Here is a 26,603-nt window from a genome sequence, read left to right as displayed (position 1 = left end):
AGATCTAATCTAGTCACATTACCATGGGGAAAAGAAGAGACTTAAACATTTTAGAAAAAAATCCAGTATGAGTTATTCATGTATTTTGGCTGCCGAAAGCAACACAATCGTAAGCCACTTTGGTTGAATGAAGTCTCTGCTCCATTCATCTCAAGCAGCAATCGAGATATGAAAAAAATAAAATAAAAATAAAATCAGGACCAGATCACGTGGGAAGTGGATAAAGGAAATGGGTGGATTTTTGTCAAGAGGTGGTCTGAAAGGAAGAACACATGTGTACAAAATACTTGTCTTGAGAAGTCATCACATGGGCTGGTGAGATGGCTCAGTGGGTGAGAGCACCTGACTGCTCTTCCGAAGGTCCGGAGTTCAAATCCCAGCAACCACATGGTGGCTCATAACCATCTGTAACAAGATCTGACTCTCTCTTCTGGAGTGTCTGAAGACAGCTACAGTGTATAATAAATAAATAAATCTTTAAAAAAAAAAAAAAAAGAAAAGAAAAAGAGAAGTCATCACATGCATGAAGGTTCTGAGCTCCAAGGACAAACAGGAGCAGGGTGTTCAAACTACAGGGAGAGAGATTCCAGGGTTATAGTGGAAAAAGAACACTACTGTACAGGATGGTATAGATGTGAAGAGCCCCTAGAAAGAACATACCGTCCCTGGATGCCCAAGAAGTTATACAGTATTGTCAGAGGGTTCATCTCCATCTATGGACAAGCTCTCTATGGATATAGAAAGATGAAGCTTCCAGCCACACCTATGGGCAGCATCAGGGTGCCTGTTTCCTTCTCCCCAGCTCTATCCCTGAACTTTCTGTGGTAACATTCAGGGATCTCTCACCTAAATTCTCGCTTTGTGTTAAGAGGGGGTTCTACATATCAGGAAGAATGGAGGCTCTCAAAAACCTAGCTTATCATTCCTAAATCAGTAGTCCATGATTATTTACTACTTTATAAAATGTGTAATCTGACACACACCCACACACCCACACACACACAATGAAGTAGACAGGAAAGAAGACAACATTAGAAACTAAGGCTCAGAGAAAATCACTCAAAGCAAATTTAGTGGTCAAATGGGAAGCCAAACCCAGGTCTCTGGCCTCTGATCCAAAACTGGTTCCTTGGACAGAGGAGCTTCACCCAGACAGAGAAGACAGAGCCTGGGGCTTTGAGAGCGCAGGCTGAGGCTGTGGACTAGGTTTGGGCTACTAGTTAAGTTTTTTGTTGCCTCTGGCTGCTGTGTCTACCGCCTCCGACTGCTGTGTCTACCATTGCCAGCCCTTGTATTTGCCACCTCCAGCTGTTATCCGAAGTTCCCAGCTGTTATGCCACCTCCTACAGCCAGGCCACTTTGTTCTCAGGGGTGGCCAGAAGCAGAAACAGATAAACAATCAGCACACTCCACCCCCAAAGCTGGCCAGACCTCTGGGGAAAGAAAGCCAGCCAAAGTTCTGAAAATGGTTTGTTGCTGCCCTACCAAAAACCACACATCCTTTTTCCTCTAGAGGGCACAATTTCCCCAAAACAGCGCCAGCCACGCACTGGGGCTGGCGTTCTACTGAACAGCTTTAATAGTGAGACTGAACCAGGCTATCTACCACCTTTGCCCTCTAAGAAGTGAGCTAATTCGTTTCCAAAAGGACAGTGATGTTCATTTCTCCAGCAAGTTCCGTGCCTATCGTCTGTCTCACACTGTTAGCTCCCCTACAGCTGGGTCTCCTTACCTACAAGCACTTTCTCACACTGTTAGCTCCCCCTACAGCTGGGTCTCCTTACCTACAAGCACTTTCTCACACTGTTAGCTCCCCCTACAGCTGGGTCTCCTTACCTACAAGCACTTTTATTTTGTGCCAGTGACTTGCGCTTCAGAATGAATGGATTTATCAAAGCCTTTCTCAAGTACTTGATCGCTCATGAGACAAGACACAGTTCTTGTGACTAAAACTGGCCAAGGTCCCTCATTGTTTTGAGAATAAACGGCAAGCCTTTGGTATAGCATTCAAGATCCTCCACGATTTAGTCTCTGCTTGCTGCTGCTGCCGCCACCGCTTCCTCCTCCTCCTCCTCCTCCTCCTCCTCCCCCCCCCCACCTCCTCTCCTGTTTTATTTTCCAAGATAGTGTTTCTCTGTGTAGCCCTGGCTATCCTGGAACTTAGCTCTGTAAACCAGGTTGGACTTAAAGAGAATCTGTCCACCTCTACCTCCCAAGTGCTGGGTCTAAGAGCATGTGCCATAAACCCTGGCTTCTACTAATTCCTTGGCCTTACCCTTGACAGTCTTCCACACGTCCTTAGACATCAGCTCTGCAGAAAAGCCTACTGTCTGATTCTTTCTACCTTTGGAGCTGCTTTTGTATCACTCACATCTCTGGCTGTCTGACGACCTCCTGCCTACCTGACAAAGCCTGGACCAAGTGCTAGAGATCCTTTGGATGCCTTCCTGGCCCTCAAAGAAGTAGCTTTTCTCTATACTCCTACTCCTTCCGACACGCATTTTCTAAGCATGCCCTGGCCCAGTTTCTACTTTCTAACACCATAGTGCTTTGCAGTATTTATTTGCCGTTGTTTGCCATCTGTGAACTCTTAATTGAAGGCCAGGGAATCCGCTTACATCTGTTTCACCAGAAGCAAGTATGGGTTTTAAGACCAAGGAGATGACTGAAGGCATCATCTGGACAGGCCCGAGTGAGGCTGCTGCTTTGATGTAGCCCTTCAGGAGGAGCCATGGCAAGAAAGAAGGGGATTCAGGTTCACTCAGGCATGACTGATGCTGCAGAGGCTTGCAGATTTTTTTCAGAAAGTGGAGGAAAGACAGCTAAAAGACAGCTTAAAGACCCCTTGTATGGGTTTGCTGGTTGGTTGTTTGTTGTTTGTTTTTGCAGGAGCATGGTAAGAGAATGGGTCTTTTAGGTTGCTGCAGATGGGAGGTGGGAGGGAAGTTAAATTAGCAGAGGGCTTACATAGCATGCAGGAGGCCCTGGGCTTGATTCCCCAACACTGCACTAACCAGGAATGGTGACACAGTTGTAATCACAATGCTCAGGGAGATGGAGACAGGAGAATCAGAGGCTCAAGGTTATCATGGGCTACGAAGTAAATTTAAGGCCAGCCTGGGCTATGTGAAATCATGTCTCAAAATTTTAATTGAGTTGATTAATTAGCCCTGACATGTACTATGTTCTGTTAGGTGGTTAGGATGGTTTAGCTCCACACCAGAGACAGCAGGTGGAAGGGCAGGGGATGAATGGTACCATTTCCTGAAACCTAGCACGTGGGGAAAAAAGTCCTTTCAACCCAAAGGCAGAGCTTACTCTATAGCAGAAGCAGCCCTAGTGGAGGAGCTTCCCATGGGAGCACCAAACTCACTCATTTCCAACCGCAGCCTCTCACTGTTCCCTAAATCATTAAAGGTGCCTTGGCCCTCCCAGCTCCTCACACTCAAGTTCTAGACCCACTCCAGACTCTCCTTCCTCCTCAGCCCCGTGCTGTGGATGCGTCCCTGTGCTTCCTCCTCTCTGCTTCATTCCCATCCTTCAGGGCCTTAAGGAGCCACTGAGGCGCCTACGATTTGTCTCATATCTCCATTTTTTTTTTCTGTAACTCATCCTACATCGTTAGCACGTTACTGTTTTTTTTAAGTATCTATTTATTTTATGTATATGAGCACACTGTAGCTGTACAGATGGTTGTGAGCCATCATGTGGTTGATGGGAACTGAACTCAGGACCTCTACTCCCTCCGGCCCCACTCGTTCCCCACTCACTCTGGCCCAAAGATTTATTTATTTATTATATGTAAGTACACTGTAGCTGTCTTTAGACACAGCTTTAGAGGGCATCAGATCTCATTACAGATCGTTGTGAGCCACCATGTGGTTGCTGGGATTTGAACTCGGGACCTTGGAAAGAGCAGTCAGTGCTCTTAACCACTGAGCCATCTCTCCAGCCCTACCATGTTACTCTTAATTACACTTCTGATGATGAATCAATGAATGCTGATCTGGTATTTTCCGAAGAGTGCACCTTTCCTGTTCATGGCATTCCTAGGAGAGGGTCAAATCAGGGTCCCAAGGCTGAGGAGGTGACAGAACTGAAAGGTTAGAGTGCCTGCCTCGCATGGCTGAGGCTCTGGGTTTGATCCCCAGCACCGAAAGAAAAAAAAAATCATCGTTCTTATGTTATGATAAAGGAAACTGAGGCTCAGGAAGATACAACTCAGTCAATCATGGAACTGGATTTATGATCAGGGTCCTCTGACTCCAGATGCACCAAGTTCTCATCACACTGTATCTGTCCCAATTCCTTCTCCAGTTCAAAGAAAGTATTTCACTGGTGACCAGAGAGACCGGACTCAGTCTCCACCTGGCGAGTTATGTGATCCACTGCCAACCCTCCTTCCAGGCCTTGTTTCCTACTCCTCCCTTGGGACATACTCAAGCAAACGGACACCGGGTAGTTGAAGCCCTTCTGTGCTCATACGGGCTTTCTTGCTTTCTTGCCTTCACCTATCCTTCTTCTGTCTTCCAGGCTATCTGAGTTCATGACCCCCATTCCATAAAACCTCCCCCTGAAAACCACAGCCTATTCCCGACTTGCCAGGTCTATGGATCTATTGAGTAAAAACAAGTTTACTGAAGGAAGCACCTAGGTCTACCATATCTTTCTAGTATCTTGTGATTGAGATACCAAATATTCTCCCAAGAAAACGCATGTATTGAAGGCTCTGGTCCCCAACACAGTGAGTGATTGGATTCATCAGTGGATTGATTTACTGGCAGTTAAGAGGCGGAGCCTAGTTAAAAGTAGATCACTGGGGCATGACCATATCATGTCCCCCAATCCTCCCTCTGTACTTCCTCGTATCCCTGAAGTGAGCAACTTTCTTCCTCCATAGGCTTCTACCATGATGCTTCTGCCACACCACTGGCCTAAGAGCAACCAAGGTTACCACTGGGACTGAAACAGCTCAAACTACAATTCAAACGTTTCATCCTGTAAAGTTTTTTTGTTTGTTTGTTTGTTTGTTTTCATTTTTGTCAGAGCAACATAAAGTCAACAGATATAGCTAACAATTATGTGATGCATAGAGAGGGCCCAGGAAGCACTTTGAGAAGGGATTAATGAATAGAAGATGGCACAGTCCTTGCTAGGTGTAGAGGTCCATCTAAGAGGATGAGAAGATGCTGCCAGCATTGAAGGGCGGAGGGACCATGGAACCTCTTGTTCTATGTACAAGGAATGGAACTCTGGCCTTGCAGGCCTTCTCCGCTTCTCTTCCTGTTAGTGTCTTCTCTTGATTTTCCCTGTGATTTTTTTCCCTTAAACACATGGGAACCCCAGATAGTTCATTAGAATTATTAATAAGTATAAGAAAAAAAACGAAGTATTTTTATCTATAATGTTGCTGCTCACTGCATGTGCAGTGTGACTTTGGTTTTCAAGCATTGCATAATAAATTTATTTAAGTATCTCCTGGGTACCAGATTCTAAACAAGGCACTGAAGCTACGGAGATAACAAAGATTAAATTCCTTTCTTTGAAGACCTTAGAGCCTAACACGGGAATCAATGATAAAACAGGCAGGACCGGGCTAGGCGTGGTGGTGCACGCCTTTAATCCCAGCACTCAGGAGGCAGAGGCAGGCGGATTTCTGAGTTCGAGGCCAGCCTGGTCTACAAAGTGAGTTCCAGGACAGCCAGGGCTATACAGAGAAACCCTGTCTCGAAAAAACAAAACAAACAAACAAACAAAAACAAACAAAAAAACAGGCAGGACCAGGGATGCACAACTCAGTGTGTGTGAGGGAAGGGAAGGATGGCATGCGATCCAAGGGATGAACATTGGGAGCGAATGAATACAGAGCACCTAGTGTGTGGTAGGTGTGGGACCGGGCGCTATACTCTTAATTATCTTTTGGTTATTAAGAATAATAAATATAACATTAATAAAAACTAATAGTGACTAACGATTTTGTTAACATGATTTCCAAATCACCATATATAACTGTTATGGATTTCATTTGGACCAGGACATGTAGAGAGCAGCCAGGATTGGAACTTTTCCTGCTATGCCCAAATGTCTCTTTGGGAGAAGAGAAGAGAGAGATGACTTGGGGTCTAAAGGATGGGCAAAATTCGATTGGGTTTTGTGTGAAAAAACAAAAAGAGAGTGCACCCAATGAGGGGAGAATAGTGAACAGGAGCATAGAGCACAGGCAATGTCGGAGATAGTGTAAATCAACCTCTCTCCTCCTAAGTTGCTTCTTGCCAGCTATTTGGTCACAGCAACAAGCTCTGTAACGAATACAAGCCCATCAACACAGCCTGTGGGCGGGTCATCTTCAGATAATGTGCATTTTAAACAAATGTCCTAGACATGTGTACATGTGGCGCATCCTGGAGATGAAATGAAATCGTCAGACTCAGGAGGAGTAAGGTCCAGCCTGGGAACTGACCCAGCTCTGCCTGCTGGGAAAACTCACTGCCCTGGGACGCAGATGACTGAGTGCTGATCTTCACTCTGCCAGACGCTGTGAACTTGGATCAGCTCTTAGCCCTCTAAGCCACCACAGCTTTCACTGTGGAAGAAGAAGGTTATAGCAAATCCTCAGTGCCTCCGCCCTAGCACACACCGTCTGCACCCAGAGACACTGGTAGCCTCGGGATTCACCCCACCATAGTCTCTGCAGATCTATGCTATAGAGATCCTAGGAAAATAATATTTAATCTTAATAAGCAGAGAGCAGTAGGCTAACAGGAAACCTTTACATTACTTAGGACCAACGTAGTCCAAAGCATGGCATCTGTGGCTCTTCATGGACACCTTCCTGTCCTCTGTCACTCAGAACAGATTGCTGGGTCCGTTTGGACATGTTGCATTAGAAGAAGGGAAAGACACTTTCTCTTGTAAAACTCCCCATCAAGTACAATGGCGGCAGGTGCCTGTGGTGCCAGCATTCCAGAGGCTGAGGCAGGAGGATGGTGAATTTAAGGCTATTCAGCCTGGGATATACAGAAGGAATCTATCTCAGAAACAAACAAATCAAAAGACCTTGCCATCTGGCTAATGAGGTCTGGTTCCATTCCTCCCACTGGAGAAAGGAAACAGCTACTTAGACCCCTCTTACCACCGTATCATCTCTTCTTTGAATACCAAATCCCACTTAAATAGTGATCTTAGAGACCTCCTGGGGGAAAGTGGCTAGGTCTAAAAAGAAGTATTTCTAGGCTTCCAAGTGTTCTTAGTGAAAGAGAGGAAGAGAAGAGAAAGGAGAGGGTAGGGAAGGAAAGGGTAACGAGAAAAGCTCTTGGGGTTATGTAAGTCCTCGAGGTTAGAAGAATGGACTTGGATGTGGGTTCTTTCAAAGCTTATTGTCGCTATTCATCCATCTCTCCTATCCTTTCCCCAGTGAAAATAGACAAACAGAAATGGAGCCAGATGCACACAAATCTCGAGGTGAGGGAAAAGGGGGCAGTGTGTGTGTCCAGGAGCCTGCCTTCCCAGCTGAGTCACCGCTGCTGCCTCTGTCCCCCACCCTGGAGCCTCCTTCCCCTTGCCCTCCCATCCTCTAGCCTCAGCCTGACACCAGTGTCCTGGCCCAGGGAAGAATAGGCTTTTCTTCCCTTGTGTCAACGTTTGGAAAGTTCTCATGGTTTGATCAGAAGGAAGGCTTAAAGCCTTCAAAGCACTTCCTGGGAGCCCATGACCTCTCACTGGCCCTCCTGACCCCCCTCTGTGCTTTCCAGTCAAGAGTGGGAGGGACAAAGACATGGAGCCATGTCAGATGTTCTCCTGAGTTGAGACACCACCACTGTCTGTCAGTGTGAGCTGATCAGGACCACTGGCCCTTCCTCCAGCCTGTTCCCCAGATAATGCCTTCTGACCCCCTTCAGGAATGGAACCACATTCCCTGCAGGGAACTCCAGAGGGTGGCATCTCAGAGAACCCATTGTCCCTGGCTGAAAAGGGAAGATGACCCGGTAGTACACTACCTCCTTGTGTACCTCTCTGCATCACCTTCCGCAGACTTCCTCCCTGATTTGTGGTCCAGCCATGGTATCTGCTCTTAGCTGTTGTCTGTGTCTACAGAACTGCACATCCTGAGCTCTTCAGTAAACTAGTTCTTTGTGAGGACTTGGCACGATGTAGAGTTCAACTGAGGACAGAGCTGTACCACTGCCTCCTCATTAGCCTCAGCTCCAATGGTCCAGAGAGTCTCCAAACCTGGCCCCGTGTGAGTCTTCATCTCAGGACATTTGCTTAGAGACATTAACCCATCCTCCTTTGCCTCAATGGAAAAGTCAGAAAAGTCAACTAACCGTATGATTTAGCAGGAAACACTGGATAGGAAAAACTCCATTCCCCTAAGACACCCCTGGGGAGAGGGAACAGGCTCTTTGGTAGTCCAGGCTGTCCTTGAACTCATAATGCAGCTAAGGATGACTCTTGCCTCTATCATTCAAATGCCAGGGTTGCAGTTGAGCAGAATCACACTCCACTAATGCGATGTTTGGGGGATTTGAGTATGCCGGGCAAGCACTCTATCAACTAAGCCAGAGCCCAGCTTATATTTTCTATCAGTAAGAGATGAGACACTGGAACCATTCCCAGGGATGCTGGGGGAAAGCTGAAGTCTAGGTTGAATTAGGAAGAAACTGGATGCTAAGCAACATATCTGTTCTAGATCTCTCCTTTGTGGGTCGCCTCTGCCTTAGATCTCAAATCAGTCACAGCCTAATCTTGAACTCCATAAATTCTAATCCAATTTCTGTCAAGTGCTATTGATTGAAATAATAAAACTTATTTATGTATCAGATAACCACACCCCCCCATCTCAGAGATTGGAGAAAACTTCAAAACTACGAACTTCAAGTTTGGGGGTGACCTACCATTCTCCTATGCTGCAGGTATAAGTCCTGGCCACCAGGGGGCAGGGCTCCCTAGTCTGGCAGGCTGCCCTCAGAGTCTCCTACCCTCTGCCCACACACTAACCCACTCCTTTTGCAGCTAGGTTGAACTACATATAACCGCAAATTAAAAATAAACAAATCACAGAGCGTCAATATGAAATGGTTCAATAACACTAGCAATTCAAGTAATAGTAGCAACCACCTCAGGAGAGCAGAAAATTTGCCTTCGGGGAAGCACCTACACAAATTTAGAATGCTTCTGTTTGATCCATGCAGCCACTCCCGGGCCGTCAGTGAAGGTCAACCGGGAAGTTCTCTCCAAGGTCAGATGTGTTCCGTTTGTTAACTCTAAGGGCATTTTCTCAGTTCTCAACCCCAGCATTGGAGACGGAAGACAGGTGGTCCCTTCCTGGCTCACTCTTTGGGTTTTGTTGTTGTTGTTGTTGTTGTTGTTGTTATTGGCCGTTTGTTTGCTTGCTTGCTTCAATTGCAGTGTGGTAGAACCTGACCTGTAGTGCTACTAGACTTTAAGACTCTAGGCAAATCACTTGAGTTTCTGAGCTTCCTTGCCCTTCATCTGCAAAAGGGGGCCTAATGACATGGAGGTCAGGAACGAACAAGCTCTCCATGAGTTCCGGAGGGCTAGATATGCAGTCTTGTTTCTCACTGTCATCACATTTCCTAGGTTCCCTCTACCTCTCTTTTTAAAAGCTTATTACGTTTATTTATCTGGGTGCTATAGCACACAGGTGGACATCAAAGGACAACTTGTAAGGATCAGCTCTCTCTCTCCACCATGTAGTTTCCCAGGTATCCAACTCATGTGGCCAGGCCTGGCTGCAGGCTCCAGTCCCCACTAAGCCAGCTCACCAGCCTTGGTGTGTTTTCCTCTTGTTCAGAGATTTGTCATCCGTTCATTCAGTGCCCAGGCTGGATATCCGGTCTCTCTTGCCCCTCAGCCCATTGGTCACCAGGTCTTATCAATTCTGCCTTTCTGTAAATCTCCCCATTTTCTGAGGTCCCCATCATTCCATCTTGTGCTCTCTTTCTCCTGAAACAGTACAGTGACTCCCCAGACTGTCATCCCCACCCCTACCCCTCAGCTACCTCGGAGCTCCACAACCCAGCCCGGCCCACCGTTCAGCACAGGCTTGAGATCGTTCAAGGAACGATTTGAGCTTTCATGGCAAAACTGTTTGACATGGTACTCGGAATCCTTCACAGCCACCTGCCCCGCCTCTCTCTGGAAGCCCCTCCTTCTCCCTCGCTCCTGTTTCTGCCCTGGAGAACACTTGCTGACCCTCTCCCGCTCCTCTCCTCACCTGTCCCTCTGCAGCTCTCTCCACAGAAAGCCACCAACTATCTCCCACACCCCTCTTGGCTCTAAAATCTTTTTACCCCTCAAGGCCCCGCCCTAGTCCTAGTGGTCTCTCTGCCCGGAGGCTGCTCCAGGCTCCCAGGTAGAAATATTTAGACTCCCACTGTGCTCCAGAGACAATATGCCACAGCTTTTCTAAGTCAGAGACTTTACCTCAGGCACACATATTTAAGCTAGTACTTTTTTTTTTTTTTTTTGGTTTTTCAAGATAGGGTTTCTCTGTGTAGCCCTGGCTGTCCTGGAGCTCACTCTGTAGACCAGGCTGGCCTCGGACTCAGAAATCCGCCTGCCTCTGCCTCCCAAGTGCTGGGATTAAAGGCGTGCGCCACCATGTCCGGCAAGCTAGTACTTTTGAAATTCATCTAATTGTTCCAGGTGTATAAGGACTTAATTTTGGCATGTAGGGACAGATTCTGGGCTATGGATGTCAATGATACGGCCTGCATGAGCCATTTTCACACACACACCAGATATCACTGATTCATAAAAGTACTTTTTTTTTTTTTTTTTTCTGGCTGAGCCTCAGAATCTAACACAGTGATACAGAAACCCATTTTCAAATGGAGTTAGGCTAAAAAATGGAGCCTAATTTTTTTTTTCTCCGGTGTTTCCAATGTAACAGCCAAAAAAATCTTTCTGTCGCCACTGTTTGTCATTCTGGTCTTTGTCAGTCAGGAGTCATGGGAACCTCAGTCAATCTCTTAATCTCTCTGAGGCTCAGTTTTCTAATCTAAGGAGGCAATGCACTTTGATTGTGTGCTCAGGATTACAAGAGATAAATGAAGTATGTGAAATCTGCTAGGCCCTTATGCAAATAAACACATCATTATGATTGCACTTTGCAGCTGAAGGAAAAAAAAATTCCCAGAATTAGAGGAGCTAAGAGTCGGAAAGGTGAGGTGGCTGCCTGACATTTATTTAATAGCAAGCCAGAAGCTCTCTGAAGTCTCCCGGGACTTGTACTCATATTGCTTCTCTGCACCCCTGAGGGCTCAGTGTCACTCAAGCTGAACCAAGACCTTCTTACTGCTTTCTCTAGGGTAACTGTTATTGGCAGGGTAGGATTTACTACAGCCTCTGAATTAGGGGCTTCTAATCCACTGCTCTATTCCAACCCCCCCCATTCCCAACATGGGGCTTCCTCCAGACCCCCCCTCAGCGTGCTGAGAGCCAGGGTGAGCATGCAGCAAAGGATTCGGGCCAGAGGTCCTGGATGTCTGCTTTCTGGCCCCTCCTCACCACCTCACCGACTTCCAACCTTAGAGGCTCCAAGAAAACGGCAGGCTCCTCCAGGCTCAGGGTGCTCAGGCCCTCAGAAGACTATCCTCTGTCACCTGAGACTCTAGACAGGCTCCAACAGAGCTGACAGGAGTTACTCCTCAGGAGTCCTGTGATTCCAGTCACAGTCCTCGCTCTAAAGAGAGAACAGGGCGAGATGGCGCACGCCTTTAATCCCAGCACTTGGGAGGCAGAGGCAGGCGGATCTCTGTGGGTTCGAGGCCAGATTGGTCTACAGAGTTGAGTACCAGAACAACCAGCACTACATAGTAAAATTCTGTCTGGGGGGTGAGGGGAGGGAGACTGGGACTCTTGCTAAAAGTCCCTTCTCTATGCATTCGCTAATCTGTCATCTTGAAGTTAGTTATAATGTCTAGTAATGAGGGAGGGCTTGACCTGGTTGATGGAGAGCCCAAGGGGCAAAAGCAGAGGCAGGAGAACCACTCTTTGGTGTGGAAGCACTGTGCCAGGACACCTCCCCACGGGATTCTATATTGTCACCCTCCTTGCACTAAAGGCCACCTCCATCTTCTCCCAAATGAGAAGCTTGTCTGAATTGATTCTTTTTTTCTTTAATTTTCTAATGCTTATTTTTAGTATATATGTTTTGTATGCATGAATGTGTGTGCCTCCGATCCCCTGGAACTGGAATAGAGACAATTGGGATTGTCACGTGGAGAAGCTGTGAATTGAATCCTGAACCTCTGGAAAAACAGACACTGCTCTTAACTTCTGAGCCATTTCTCCTGTCCCTGAACTGATTCTTCACCTGTACTTTTTGTTCATTTTTTCTGTCTTCCTCAGGGCCTGGTATTTATGGACTTAAAAGAGCCCCCATAAGTGGGCAAGGAGACGGGTCAGTGGGTGGAGGTGCTGAGTGTGGCCTTGAGACCTGCATAGCAGAAGGAGAGAACCACTTCCCACAGATTATCATCTGCCCTTCATGCACACATACCCATGCACAGCACACATGATTAGCTCTCCATACTTTTGCCTCCCTTAGGCCGCCCCTGCATAGTGTGTATCACACTTTATTCTGAAAGACCCTCCTTCTTAGCCCCTTAGAATCTCTGGGCACTTGCAGGGGGAAAGTGGGGGGTGCTGACTCATGCCCCCCAGCCTTTACTCTGGGCTGAGAGCTGTGCTCCAGCTAGTGCTCCGGACCATGCTGCAGGTCATTCTTAGCCTCACCTCCTCAGAATCACCCTTGCTTTCAGAGTGAGGGTGGGCGTACGGAGAAACTGAGGCTGCAATCAGCATGCTCCATGCCAGAAACCCAGTTTTCCACAGGAGGTAGACAACTCTTTCATGGTGTGAGAAGAAAAAGCAAATGCCAAGCCCTGACCTAAGAGTGCTTAAGCTTTATCCTAGATCAAGATGTCCTCCAGGCAGACCCAGTACCTCCAGGACAGTGAGACCAAGGCAAGAAGAGTCCTGAGAGAAAGGGAGCGAGACAAGTTTCAAGGAAAGGGTTGGGGAGCCGCTGGGAGCCCTGTCTCTAAAGCAGGCAAATAGTAGGATGATGTCTCTTACAGTCAGTCTGACCTTCGCTGACCTCCCAAGCATCAATATTAATACTCTCTCTCTCTCTCTCTCTCTCTCTCTCTCTCTCTCTCTCTCTCTCTCTCTCTCTCTCTCTCTCTCTCTCTCTCTCTCTCCTCTCGCTCCCACTCCTCGTTCTTTGCAAAATGGGCCCTCTTCCGATCCCACCCTGCTGCCTAAGCTCTTCTCTTCCAGCAGGGTTCATCTTGGATGCCTTGTTCTCTGGAAATCTTTTCAGAAGGCCNCCAGCCCCCCCCCCNCCCGCCTCTGTGTTCCCATGGACTCACCAACGCCCCCCCCCACTCCCATCTCAGCCTTTCCCACATGCTGGTATCCTGCTGATTGCTCCCTGTGATAGGTGTGCTGCTCAATCCTCCCCAGGAAGCTGGGAACAGCATTACCTTCTTGTTAATGGCATGAAAACTAGACTTAGAGAATTAACTGGCTTCCTCAGGAGACCTTCTAAGGGACCCTGCAAGCTGAACCCGGTCTGTGCTGGTCATCTTGCCCTGAGTTACAGGATGTTGGTGCCAGGAGGACCATTCCTATGGAGTCCCCTCGATGTACTGAAAAAAGGAGACACGGCCTAGAGAAGATGTGCATCTTTCCCAAACTCGCACCGCTTGCCAGCGGGGCATCTCACTTTACATTGGCATCAGAGAAGGACCCCTGGCCCACCTTCATCCCACCTTCTTTCTTCCTGTCAGATCTGACCCTGGGGTCCTGAAGGGACAGGGAGTTTGCACTTGGAATGTTATCCACGGAGCTTGTCCCCCGTCCTCACCCAACCTGGCATGTGTTTGCTCTGACTTTCTTAGCCATCATGGTCACCAACCCAGAAACACACTGTAAGAAGTGAAACAGAAGTTAGCGAGGCTCCTAGAGAGCAGAGGGGACGCACAGGATGCTTCTGCGTTCTCTTCAGCCTATGAAAATGTCTCCTCTGAGGCATTTAGAAATCCCACTGTGGATTCTGAAGTCACTTGGACTATTGCTTAGGCCGCCCATCCTTTGTTGAGTTGGTGATCACGGGGAGATCTTCCTACCAGAGACTTTCCTTCTTTCCTTCCTTCTCCTGTGCCTACTAATACCTCAAACCCACGAAAGGTTTTAAGGCACATGCTAACCCCCTGTTGTTTAAGCAATTTCTATTTCTTCTGCTTCTGTTTTTGCTGCTGCTGCTTCTTTTCCTTTTCCTCCTCCTCCTTTTTCTGATTTTTTTTTTTTTTTAATTTTAGACTTGGTTTCTTTTCATAGCCCTGGCTGGCCTCGAACTCACAGAGATCTGTCTGCCTCTGCCTCCCAAGTGCTGGGATTAAAGGTGCACTCCACCACTGCCCGGCAAGCAATTTCTTCTTCTTTGCATCCTTGATGGCCACAAAGACCCTTGAGTACTCTACCTACGACTAATACCCAGGGAATTGAGCTACCTCCAGAAGGTCCTCTCAGCTCCATCTCCTCCTCAAGGCTACTGTCCCAAATATGGAAAGCAACCTCTGACTCATAGAAGTTCCAGGAGGTCAGCCTTCACCCTGGGAGGCAGTCTCTCTACTTCCGACTTTTCCCCATACTCTTGAACCATATGCCACTTGAGAAGGATGGGATAGGGTGAGGGTGGGTGGCATGCAGATTCTGAAAAAAAAATCACAGAGCTGCATTCAGACGGGGGTGTCTCTTCGTAGCCACCCACGCCCCCCCCTTCAGCTAACTGCTCTAGCACAGCAGGAAGGGTTGTGGGCAGGTTTCGTTCACACAAAAGGGACATTTAGAGGCCCAAGAACACAACTCAAAGGGACAGAGACTGGTGTGTAAGGTGATTTAGGCTGAATCCGGTAGCCAGAGGGGAGCATCTAGATGGGTGGGGGGGGCGGAATAGAGGAGCCTGCAGTTCTCTCGAGCACTTCTTACTTACATAAGGGAAGCATCACGGAGATCAGTGTGCAGCAACCACTTTTGGCTTGCTCTCTGCTGAAGCTACTGCAGCGGTACCCTCTGGGTACCCAGCGGACCTCAGAAGTCAGCTCAGCCCTGAAGTCCTTAAGTGCCAGAAGGCCTTCCTTTCTCCCCCTCTGCACAGCATCCACTCTAAGCTACTAGAGAGGCGCCCCAGGTCAGGATCCTAGCGGAGGCACAGAAGCTGTACAGACGCTGTTCAGACAGGGATAGGAAAGGGCAGAGCTGAGCACCACAAAGCCTTGCAGAGAACAGTGGTCTTCCAGCTTTAAACCCAGCTAGGAAGCGGAGGGATTGCTCTCTCTCCAGCTCTCCAGAGTCACAGCGGGAGTAGGGCTGATAATAGAGTAGGAAGTGGAAAGAGGTGGGTTCACCCTGCCCAAAGTGACCTTCTGAGACCCTTTCTGTACCCAGAAGCCTGGTGAAGGGTCCTTTACCTGCTGTTCTCTACTCCCAACTGTTATTGTGGCCACAACTTCTTTCTGAAAAGGATGAGTGAAAGACAGCTCTGGTAAAATTCCATAGGAGCAGGGGACTGTCTGAGTAGAACCAGAAACAGCCAGTACAATGAATGAATGAATGAATGAATGAATGACAAAATTAGAGGCAAGAGACAGCCCTAGGCTGGTCACCAGCTACCCCTGGCACTTCGTCTCACCTTCTATTCAGTCTTGCTTGGAAAATGATTATTGTCCTGTCTACCTCTCAGGCCCATGAGTGATTGGATTGTTCCGGAGTGCCCAGGGGAAATGCAAAAGATGGACCCTCCAGGGTCTGTACCAGATCAGGCCGTGTTAGCTACCCACATATATACATATCTGTGTGCTTGATTCAGAGCTCTGGTGGGGGGCCTGACCCACTAGCCTCACTCCAGGGCCAGGGTAGAGGTAAGAAAGTTGTACTCAAAGTTTGGCGGAGGCAGTGCCCATGGTTAACGTATAAGCAGGCACAGTCTGGGGCAACAGGACATTCCCCGCCCCAGGGCCACATTCTTGAGGTCACAACAAGTGCAAACTTGTTAAAACCTGTGTCAGAGCAGCAGAGGGCAGCGAGGGGTAGGGAGGGGGATGGTACTGAGTTGCCAACAGCTGCTGGAGGAGGGTGGAAGGGAAAGGGGTGAAGCGGGGAGAGGAGGTGTGCAGGTGCATACACTGATGGAAAGCGGTATGGACATGTGGTCCTTGAGCCCAGGTCTGCACGTTGTACCGGGGCACATCTGCTTGGCTGTGGGGTTGGAGCGGGTGTGGGGCCGCATAGATGAGTGTGTGCCTGTGTGTGTCTGCATATATGAGCCATGTGTCCAAGAACTGGGATAAGAGAGGGGGCTGAGCAGTCACCATTCCAGGCTGGGATATAGAAGGAAGCATGGGAAGGCTGTATGTACCCTCTTCTGTCATGGGCCTCACAGACTTGCATTCCATCTCCCTCCACAGACCGCCCCCACCCCTGTGGTCCAAGCTTTGCCCTCCACAGTCAACCCCGTCAAATGCCCATCTCTCCAGCCCGTCCAAAGGGGGAGTGTTGTACTGCCTACATACTCGCCCCCCCCCACCCTGGGTGCACTCCCCCACGCTCTCTGGACATGGGGCGGGTGAGGGGTGGTGGGGGGAGGCTCTGAAAGCAGGTGACTGTTTGGGGGAACTTGGGGACAGAGCCCCATTGTGCCCTCCCCGGAGCCGCCTCAATGGAGCTCTCTGACACAAAGGGGCTTTGACAATGGGCAGGACATTAGTATGCAGAGCCAGCCCCTCAGCCCTCTCACTGTCCCACAGCCCAGGGGCGGGAGCTGGAGGGCTGCTGGCAGTGGGAGACAGGGTGGGGCAAGGCTCAGCCCAGGGAGATTTTAGCCCCTAGCAGCTCCCCGGGGGTCGCTGGCCAGGAGCCGGGGAAGGAGGTTTGACTAGGGTCTCCAAACCTGCCGCTGACCAAAGAGGACGGGCTAAACAGGGAAGGCCTTGGGGGCAGGTGTCCGGAGAGGGGCTGTGGGTGGGCAGTCTGAGTCCACCCACCCTAGCTCCGTCTTTCCCTTAGTCAAGGGAACTGTGTGGGTAGGGTTATGAACACCAGCACGAGAGGGTAAGGACCCAAGCCAGAGGCCAGAGCCACAGCTGGTGAAGGCTGTGCGCCAGGATGGTCAGGCTTCTGGAGGAAAGGGATTCGAACCTCTGAAGTTCAGGATGCTCAGATTTAGGAGGTGGCCTCTGGTCTGTTTTGTTCTGCATGGATGGGTGGGTCGCTGGTGTGTGGAGGCCCACGGTTGACGCCAGGCTCTCTATGCTTGGAGACAGAGTGTCTCTCTGAACCTTCGGGCTGGTTGGCCAGCAAATAGGAGGGGTCTACCTATCACCACATCATGCCATGTTTTCCATGGGTGATGGAGATCCGAACTTGGGTCCTCATGCAGAGCGAGCACTTTCCCACTGAGCCATTTCCCCAGTCTAGTGCTGCCCTCTTATAAGACTTCTATGCTGCTGCTGCTGCTGCTGCTGCTGCAGGGACAGAGAAAGCAGGTACAGTAGCCAAGAACAAGCAACGGCCATCGCTCTTCCAGGGAAGTCAGGCTGAGCCCACAGAGTAACATCACCTGTTTAGCTAAGGGGAATTAGCCACAGGACCAGCAAGCCAGGACACTAGGCCCAAAGCTGTGCACACCTGTTTCCAATTCAAATCCACCTCAACAAACGCCAGCTAGATCTGGGGCAGGGGGCGGGGGCGGGGGATGGGGGGCGGGGGCAGGGGGCAGGGCAAGGGCTTTGAGGCCTGGGTTGATGGGAGCTTTTAGGAAGAGGGTGAGAACCTGGCAAGAGACTGCAGGCAACATGCAGAGAAGGATAACACCCAAGCTGCTCTAGAGTTTAATCAGATTTCCTCTGGTCTGGACCAACAAGCCCTAAGAGAGAGAGTGGGGGGTACTTTATAAAGATATACCAAAGTTTGAGCTTAATATCATCCCACTGGGTAATGACGGAGTTCACCTTTAATCCCAGCACTCCAGAGTCAGAGGCAGGCAGATCGGAGTTAGAGGCCAGCCTGGTCTACAGAGCTACAGAGCGAGTTCCAGGAGAGCCAAGGCTACCCCGTCTCATAAACAAAAACAAGACAAACAAAAAGATATCCCCAGCTTTCTTTGTAGCTGATACCTGAAAGCCCTCCTCCTGGGTTCTATCTCCTGCACGGCTAAGGGGAGGTAAAACCTGCTTCCTTCCTCCTCACTTTGAAAACTACCCCTCCCCGCCCCGCTCATGGTGTGATAGACAGAACACAAGGCTAGACCTAAATCAGACCAAACAACCCAACTTTCCCTGGAACCTAGCATGGGTCACTTCCTCTCTGAGCCAAGGGATGTCCTCTGTGTCACGGGAAGACCTCATCTGGGCCTTACCACTTCTTGGTTCGCTAGGCGGTGAACTCAGAGAGAAGACGCTGGAGTGAGCAGCTCACAGTACTAAGTACCATCCTAACCGCCTTTCTAGCATTGGGTCAGGGGCTCTCTAGACAGTAGATGTCTGCTTAATCACTCTCTGTCAGAGGAATTGAGCCTAGGGCCTCTGCCACTAAACTGTATCCCAGTCTTTATTTCCCCTTTTTATTTTGAGACAGTCTCACCAAGCTGATCAGACTGGCCCTGAATACACTGTGTAGCTCAGACAGGTCCTGAATTTGTGATCCTCCTGCCTCAGCAGATTAAAGGCACACACCACCACGGCTGGCAGCAGACGCATTTATAGAGGAGGAAATAGAAACATGGGGTGTTAAGGATTTACCTGGGGTCACATAGCTAGTGGATAGAGGAGCTAAGGTTCACCCTCAAAAAAGGTAGCGCCCTCCAGAGCACACATAAGCCAACCACTGCCCCCATCCCATCAGCCCAGTGAAGACCCTATTGAGGGGGATCAGCCATGACACCCAGATCTTTATAAATGTCCCCTGCAGTCGCTCAAACTGGCAGTTCTCAAGGGATGGCTCAGGGACCCACAAAGCTTCCTGAGTCGATTTCTGAAGACTTCTGAGGTCCGACCCATCCCTGTCATCATGCTAACATTGCATTGTTTATCCTTCCCACTTTGATTATTTCAAGGGTGATCAGCTGAGCTTCCCAGGGTAGGGCACATGGCACGCGATATTGCAACATAGTAAATGCAGAAGCAAATAGAAGGAACCAAGTGATTGTTTACTGAGCTAGACATTAAAAAGATTTGTGTGAATAAACGCCAGCAGCACTCCTACTAACCCTTAGCTTTATAAAGCGTAGCTGGTTTCACTTAAAACTTCACAGTAACAGGCAAAGTTAGCTTCGAATGGTCTTCAGTCTCCTCAGCATTCGTTTCTAACCTACCGAAGATCAACAGATACAAGCTGAAAATAATGCCCTTTGGAGCCCTCAGAAAAATTTAAAGTTAAAGGAATACTGAGATTTTAAAAAACAAAAAAATGAGAGCCACCACCCCAGACAGCCTCAGACACTTCACCTTGCATATGCTGACCATGTATCTGTTTCAGTCATAAGATGAGCCAGGGTTTAGGCATGGGGGTGAGATGTGTACCTGGATCTCAGAGTTAAGACTGGGAAGAGAAGAACTGAGGCGGCTACCCTAGGGAGAATGTGACCTTAAGAGGCCAGACCGACGCCCCTTTTGAGTGGTGTCTACACATCTCTTGCTTTGCACATCCCCGCTCAGAAGTGTGGACAAGAGGACAGTCCCAGACTGTCCAGCTCTGACCAGCTGACAAGCCTAGCTCCAGGCTGGAGTCCGACCTCCCTCTGAGGGACCAACCATGCTTTGAGGACAAGGAACTGGATGGAGTCCAAACATCTGCTGCTTTTGATCTTAGGGTGGCGCTGTCCCCACCGGACGAAATGGTGGGTCCACGAGGAGTCACTTGGAAGCTCCCCAGAGAGTTGGGGTCTGTGGTGTGTGAAGAATGCCCCACGTAAGTCTCTAAAATCAGAGTACTCTTCCTAAATGAGCGAGCACAGAGTCCTGCCTACAGGTAAAGGGGACGGTGCCTCTTTTCATTCCTGGGACTGAGCCCTCTGCTGGGTCCCCAAAGGCCAAAGGTGCCTTTGCTTCAGAAGGTGCTCAGTGTGACCTAGAGGAACTCCTAAGCAAGTAAGAAGGACAGGATGTCCCCTCTGACATTGGCCATGTGTGAGGTGTCCCGGGAAAGTCAAAGTTGGAAAGATAAAACGAGACGGTTGCACAGAAAGAGAAACAATAGCGTGGTAGCTTTCAGGCAAGTGGACCTTGGAAAGGCTTGCGATGGCCAAGAGCTGGTAGAAGAGAGAACTCGGGGACAAACTGCCCTTGCATGTGTCCCCAGGATCAGACCCAGGAAGAGAGGGAGTTCAGGAGTGGAGGTGGAAAAGGCAGAGAGTCACTTTAATATTGTCACTGGAGATCTCCATCTGATGCTAACAGGCATGGGAGGGGCAAGATAAAAACCACTGCTCCACGGTGACAGGGCCAAACACGGAGCAGCGAAGGGAAGGAATCAAGGAGAGAGGCCAGAGTTGGGAGACGAGACCTCCACGGAGGCCACCATTAGCAACTCCTGAGGAGATGGACAGGCTGATCAGAGGCGAGAAGCCGAGAAGGGCGTAGGAGCCAGCTGAAAAGGAAGAGATGCTACATGAAGAGGCCAAGAGACAGGTGGGCAGGCTAGGGATGAAGCTCGGCTGCAGAGTGTGTTCGCCAAGCACCCTTAGCACCACATAAAAACAGGACCTGAGGGAGATGTGGCATCACCTCCGTGACTACAATCACAGCACCCGAGAGGTAGAGACGAGAGGTTCAGAAGTTCAAGGCCATCCTTGCAGTGAGCTTCATAAGACCTCTCCCCACCACACACATACACACACACACACACACACACACACACACACACACATATGCAAACACACTTACATATACGCACATACACAAACACACACACACACACAGTGCTGCTGAGAAGGCTCATTAAGTGAAGTACTTGCTACACAAACATGAATGGATACTCAGCACCCACGTAAAATGCCAGGCACAGTGAGCATGCCTACAACCCCAGTACTGGGGAGAACAGAAAGATCCCTGGGGCTTGCTGGCCAGTCGATCTGGCCAAATTGTTGAACTCTAAGTTCAATGAGAGATCCTGTCTTAAAATACAAGGTAGACAAAGATTGGGGAAGACACCCAACATCAACCTCTGCCCTCTCCATTCATGCATATGTACATGCACACATGTCCACACATGAACACATATATACACCATACAAAAGAGAGGGGAGAGACAGGGCCATGTTGGGGAACAGAAATCCAAGATTATAGATACCCCTAGATAGAGGGATAGAAATTGGTATCATTGGCCAAGAAGCAGAGGTTGTTAGGAATGGGAGATTATCTAGGGGAGGGGGTGGTGTTCAACAGATCAGTTATTCAATCTGAAGACAAGAAACTTGGCACAAATTTCATGGGAAGAAAGAGCTGTGGCATGAAGGCACCGCTTCTGGTAACAGCTGGTCTGTTGGCATGAAATGGGACCCTGTGTTTAACTTCTCAATCATTCTTCTGCCCTCCCAGATTGAGAGCGAAGTCTCAGAAAACTGCCATAGAGGCCAGGGGACTAGTCCCAGGAGCCAGTAAAGATGACAGCGTGGAAAGACTTGGAAGGTCTAGAGAATGCCAGCCGCCAGCTACACCTCTATACGCACCACCCACCTCCTAAGTCCTTTACAAATATTGACTCTTTTAATCCTCACAAATGTTGTTAGCCCCGACAAAAGCGTGAGGGAAACTGTGTGGTTATTAACTAGTCAAACCAGACTTAAACCCAGCAAGCAGCGCTCCAAGGCTGTGCTCTGAACTGCTGTGTGTATCATCTCTCAGAGTGAGACCAGGGTGACAAGGGTTCCACCGCCATCCGTGAGAAGCCACATGTCGTCACATAAGCTCTGCTTTAGGAGCATCGCAGCTCCTCTCAGAAGTCTTCATGGTGGGCTGTTTGGTTTGTGACTACTTATTTTATTTTATTTATCATGGAGGGCAGGGTCCCATGTATACCTGAGAGCACACAACCCATGTGTACAGGTGGCCAGAAGAGGGGCATCAGATCCCTTGGCACTGGAGTTACAGATGGTTGTAAGCTGCCATGTGGGTTGGAGAACTGAACCCAGGTCCTCCATAAAGAGTAGCAAGTGCTCTTAACCACTGAGCCATCTCTCTGGACCCTGGAGCAGACATGCGCGCGCACGCGCACACACACACACACACACACACTCACCAGAAATAATGTGTCTCCTTCTCTTTCCCAGTTGTCATTTTTATGGGGTGTCTTTCCTACTAGAGCCTAATTTCTTTCCCTGTTTTTTTTCTTTGTTTGCTTGTTTTGTTTGTTACTGGAAGACCTGCAGAAGTGCCATGTATTAATCCAGTCTCCTGGACCCCCCACTTCTCCAAGCTTCTTCTGCAGACCACACAGCTCAGCTCTGACCTCTCTCCCACATTCCAGAGACAGCCCCTCCCTTCCCCACCACCTCAAATCCTGGGCTCCAAGGCTGGCAGACACCCACAGGAGGGTTGCTCCCACAATCCTTTTCTCTTTGCCCTTTCAAGGTTCTGATGGGGGAAGGGTGGAGAGGGGCCACCCAGGACGTACTCTCTCTATGAAGAATGGTACAACATGGGCACTAGTCTCTGATGGGGGAGAAAATATCCCTTGGCCTTGGGCTGAGGTGGAGAGATGAATGCAAAAGCTCCCCATTCTCAGGAGTGGATCTAGGCAACTGACCTTCATTCTGCGCTAAGATATTTGGAGTCCAAAACTCCCCTTTCTGGCCAGTCTTCCTGCAGCTTCATCCCAATGGGGTGCCTCATGTTAGTCTTTCTCTCTGCCCCTTCCAAGGCCTCACTACTGTCCTGGACAGCTTGGCCCCAGCCCGGACAGTAGCACCAGTCAGGCAAGGGAAGAATCTAGGCCGGAGAAGGGAGGGAGAATGAAGAAGGGAGGGAGGAGAATGAAGGTTTTTGTTTTTTGGCTTTTTTTTTTTTTTTTTTTTTTTTTTTTCTTTTCTTTTCTTTTCTTTTTTTTTTTTTTTTTTTTTTTTTTTTTTTTTTGCAGGAAAATGTAGGGACTCATATCTCCCTCCCTCTTCACCAGTGCTTCGGCCCTCAACCCATCTTTGCATCTTGTCTACACAAACCCGGCCTAGGATGCCCAAAGATCTCCTTCATGGAAATGCACCTTGCTACACAACCCACCTACCAAAACCTTTGAAACTTTTATCCCACCTGTCCCAGCACAAAGGAGAAGAACGTCATACAGGTGCCAGCTTCCCTGGTTCCTAGGGGAAAGAGGGAGAGGAAGGTATCTGGGTCTTCTGCCAGTCACTTCCCTTCTGGCCCAAGCCAGCAAAGCTGGAGTATAAATGAGCTCATGCAGAGAGAGTACAGGGGGCCGTGGAGAGAATTTGGGAAATGTCATGTATCTCCCATATAAATATATGCTCCCCCAGGGTATATGGGCACATGTTGGAGAGATGCTATCCCCACCTCCGGGGTAAGGGAAAGCAGTTGGGTCCTGCTTTGGAGCTACACAAGGAATGGGACCATGCCTGCCCCCCCCCGTCACCCCCAGTCGGTGGAGTCATTGCCATCTGATATCCACTGAGACAACTTGGCTGCTCTGGGCTCTGGCTGGGGGTTGGGGGGGGGTGGCTCAGAAAACAGCAGGTCCTTTCAGGACCCAGGTTGGCAAGGGCTTTGGGAGGCTGGACTGGCCCAGACCACCCCCTAACTCCCCCTCTTTTCTTCCCTCCCTTGCCACCACCACTAAAGACCGGGCGGGTGGGTGGAGGGATTGGCACCGCCTGGGTCAAGCCTACTGCCTCTGCAGTCCAGCCCTGGACCCTCTCCCTGGCGCAGTGCCTTCCAGGTCCCCTCTTTCCCTTTTCCTCCTTCCTGAAGAACCAGCTAGAAGCCAGGACACCTGGTTCCTTCTAGACTTGGTCCCCATACTCAGTCTACCCCCCAGGGACCTGACAAACCCTGCGTTTTGGCAGAAGCTGGAATCTCCATCATTCCAGGAACATATTCAAAACTCCTTGGAGATCAGGGGAAAAGTGTTCACGATGAAACTCAACTGAGCTCATGGTAACTGCCGGCTCATGGTGCCAGTCTCTCCATGCCCACTCTGTGTCTTCCATGTAACCCCAAACAGGAGGCTCCTAAAGCCTCTTTCACCATCTCCTGTCCTCTTGGACTACCTAAAGCTGCCTGTCCCATAGGGAGAGAAACATTTCCAATACCACAGCAAGGGCTGTCTGGCCAGGAACCTCTCATCAGAATTCGTATTGATGCGCAACCTAAGCAGGCCTAAGCTTTGCCTCCCCTTGGATCCAAATCTGTCTTTATTTCTGTGCACCCTCGCCTCTCCCCATCAGCCTCAGTCTGCCCAGGGCACTTCAGTTACTGGAATGAAATCCCGAGATACCAGAAGTCCTACCCTTACATTTTTTTCTTTCACAGGTTTGTCCTTCTGGCCATTCTGGGCCTCGGGTCTCCCCGCTAGAATCAGTACCATCCTAACACGACTGCCCTTGACCAGTCCCTGATGGGGCAAGACAGAGAGTAGGAGAGGGGATCCCTAGAGGATGAATTCACAGGCCCTAATCTACCCCGACTCCAGAAGAAACAGCTTCTCCTTCTGAGATTGTCCTTGCGAGGCAATTTCAAGGATTGAGGGGTGTCATTTGGCAGGGGTGTCTCAAAGTGGGAACCCAGAAGGAAATGGAGAAGAGGGTCCCAGGCAATCAGGTTGACTGTGTCTTCAAATCTAGTGCTTGTCTTTCTCCCCATGTGTAAACAAACTGGTGCTTAGAAGATCGTCAATGAGTGTCACTGTGTGAATGTCACTGCAAGGGGGAAGGGCCAGAATCAGGAGTAACCTATCTCTACTGGGAGCAAGGGGCAGTGTCTCTATTCCTGGGTGGGTGGGTGCAGGCTTATGTGTGGTAATTAATTGCTCTAGTAACGGGATGAGCCCCATGCAACTGCAGGTCTGCCAAGTGTCATGAGGAGGGGATATCATGGAAGCCCCTTTCTTAGATGGAACTGCCAAGACTGAAGGAGGGAGACCCGGATTGTACAGCTACGGTCCAACCAGCTTCCGTAGGGACCAAAGGGTTAGGGGGACCCGAAGTCGCTAAGTGGATAGGACCCAGCACTCCATCAGAGCCAGAGTCTTACCTTGGCTCGGAGGTGGAGTGGCTGCTCAGATGAGTCGCGGGGCAGCGGGACAGATGAACAGACGGGGAGGGCAGGAGCGGCGAGCGGAGCTGTGCGACAGGCAGGACCAAGACTCTTAAACCCGGAGCTGGAATCAGATAAGGGTTTGTCCGGGGGCCGGGGCCGGGGTCGGGCCGGCCGGGGGCAGAGTTGGGCCGGGCCGGGCCGCCCCCTCCCTCTGCAGTGCCGAAGCCAAACTTTGTGTGAATGGAGGGGCCCGGCGGGGGCCGGGAGGGCGGAGGCGGGGGAGTCGGAGCCGGCCAATGGCAGATCCGAGCGCCAGATCCGAGCCTAAGGCAAGGGGCGGGGCTTAGGGAATAGGAAGCGCAAACCCAGACGGACTAGGGTGCAGAAACACCCAAAGAACAGAGACCCAGACAGAGTCCCGGAGAAAGAGAGATGAAGAGACGATACGCGTAGCGATAGAAGCCGAGCTGGCAAGATGACAGGGGGAAAGAGAAAGGAGAAAACTGAGGCGGCCGTGTCAGAATGGAGGAACCAGGACGAGGGCCGCGGGGGCGGGACTGGGCCCCAGTTAATGAGGTGGAAATGAATTCAGGACGGGCTGCGACTGGGACCGAGACTGGCAGACTTGGCCTGGGTTCCTGGGGCTACAGGGCTCTGGCATCCCGTACAATTTCTAAGTTATTCGCTGTTCCCTGTGTAGAGAGTGCGGCGCGGGGTGCAAAAGAGGACCAAACATCATCTCCACCGGCAGCAACTTCTCCTGCAAGGAAAAATAAGCCGCAGTACGGTGCAAAGTGTGGGAGACATCCAAAGCTGTGGAAGAAGAAGGAAGGGTCACTATTTAGGGGGTTCCCAGCAAATGTTCGAGGAAAGAGATAACGTCTACGTAGGTTCTAGGTATGCAGGAGGCCCAGGTCCAAGGAGATGGCGGGAAGAATACGGATAGCAGAGGAACTGCCATTGTGAAGACCTGAGGAAACACAGACACGTCAGCTTAGGAAATAGCGTCAAACTCTTCCCACCCACTGTGTACCCTCATTATCTGAATGTTTTGAGTGATTTGGACCCACTATCTGATTCATGGCATACACTAAAGAAGAAAATAAAGACGTCCCACTTTTATTCATAACAGACATTGAACTACATATCAATAAACTGTATTAGTTACTGTGTTAATATAAATTCAGGATTGAAATCGGGGAAAGTATATATTTTAGTTTAGCTTAAAACTCTCAAAATGTGTAAGATGAAGAATACATGTGCCTTTCGAAAAGCCCTCTTTGGGGCTGAGGGTGTTGTAGGTGAGTG

At 49.6% G+C, this 26,603-nt stretch overlaps 1 protein-coding gene across 1 annotated transcript in view; it reads right to left on the bottom strand.

The window, feature by feature from the left end:
- Kcnj10 (potassium voltage-gated channel subfamily J member 10) overlaps nucleotides 1-25,527 on the bottom strand; it is a 33,193-nt gene extending 7,666 nt beyond the window's left edge. Inside the window, exon 1 of the mRNA XM_021198907.2 lies at nucleotides 25,290-25,527. The gene's annotated coding sequence lies outside the window, so the exon portion shown is untranslated. The remainder of the gene's footprint in view (nucleotides 1-25,289) is intronic.
- Between the last annotated feature and the right edge of the window lie 1,076 nt (nucleotides 25,528-26,603).

Source organism: Mus pahari, chromosome 5, assembly GCF_900095145.1.
Source record: "Mus pahari chromosome 5, PAHARI_EIJ_v1.1, whole genome shotgun sequence".
NCBI classification, from domain to species: domain Eukaryota; kingdom Metazoa; phylum Chordata; class Mammalia; order Rodentia; family Muridae; genus Mus; species Mus pahari.
Note: the sequence above shows the minus strand (reverse complement) of the source record. Positions and strands in the feature narration are given on the sequence as shown.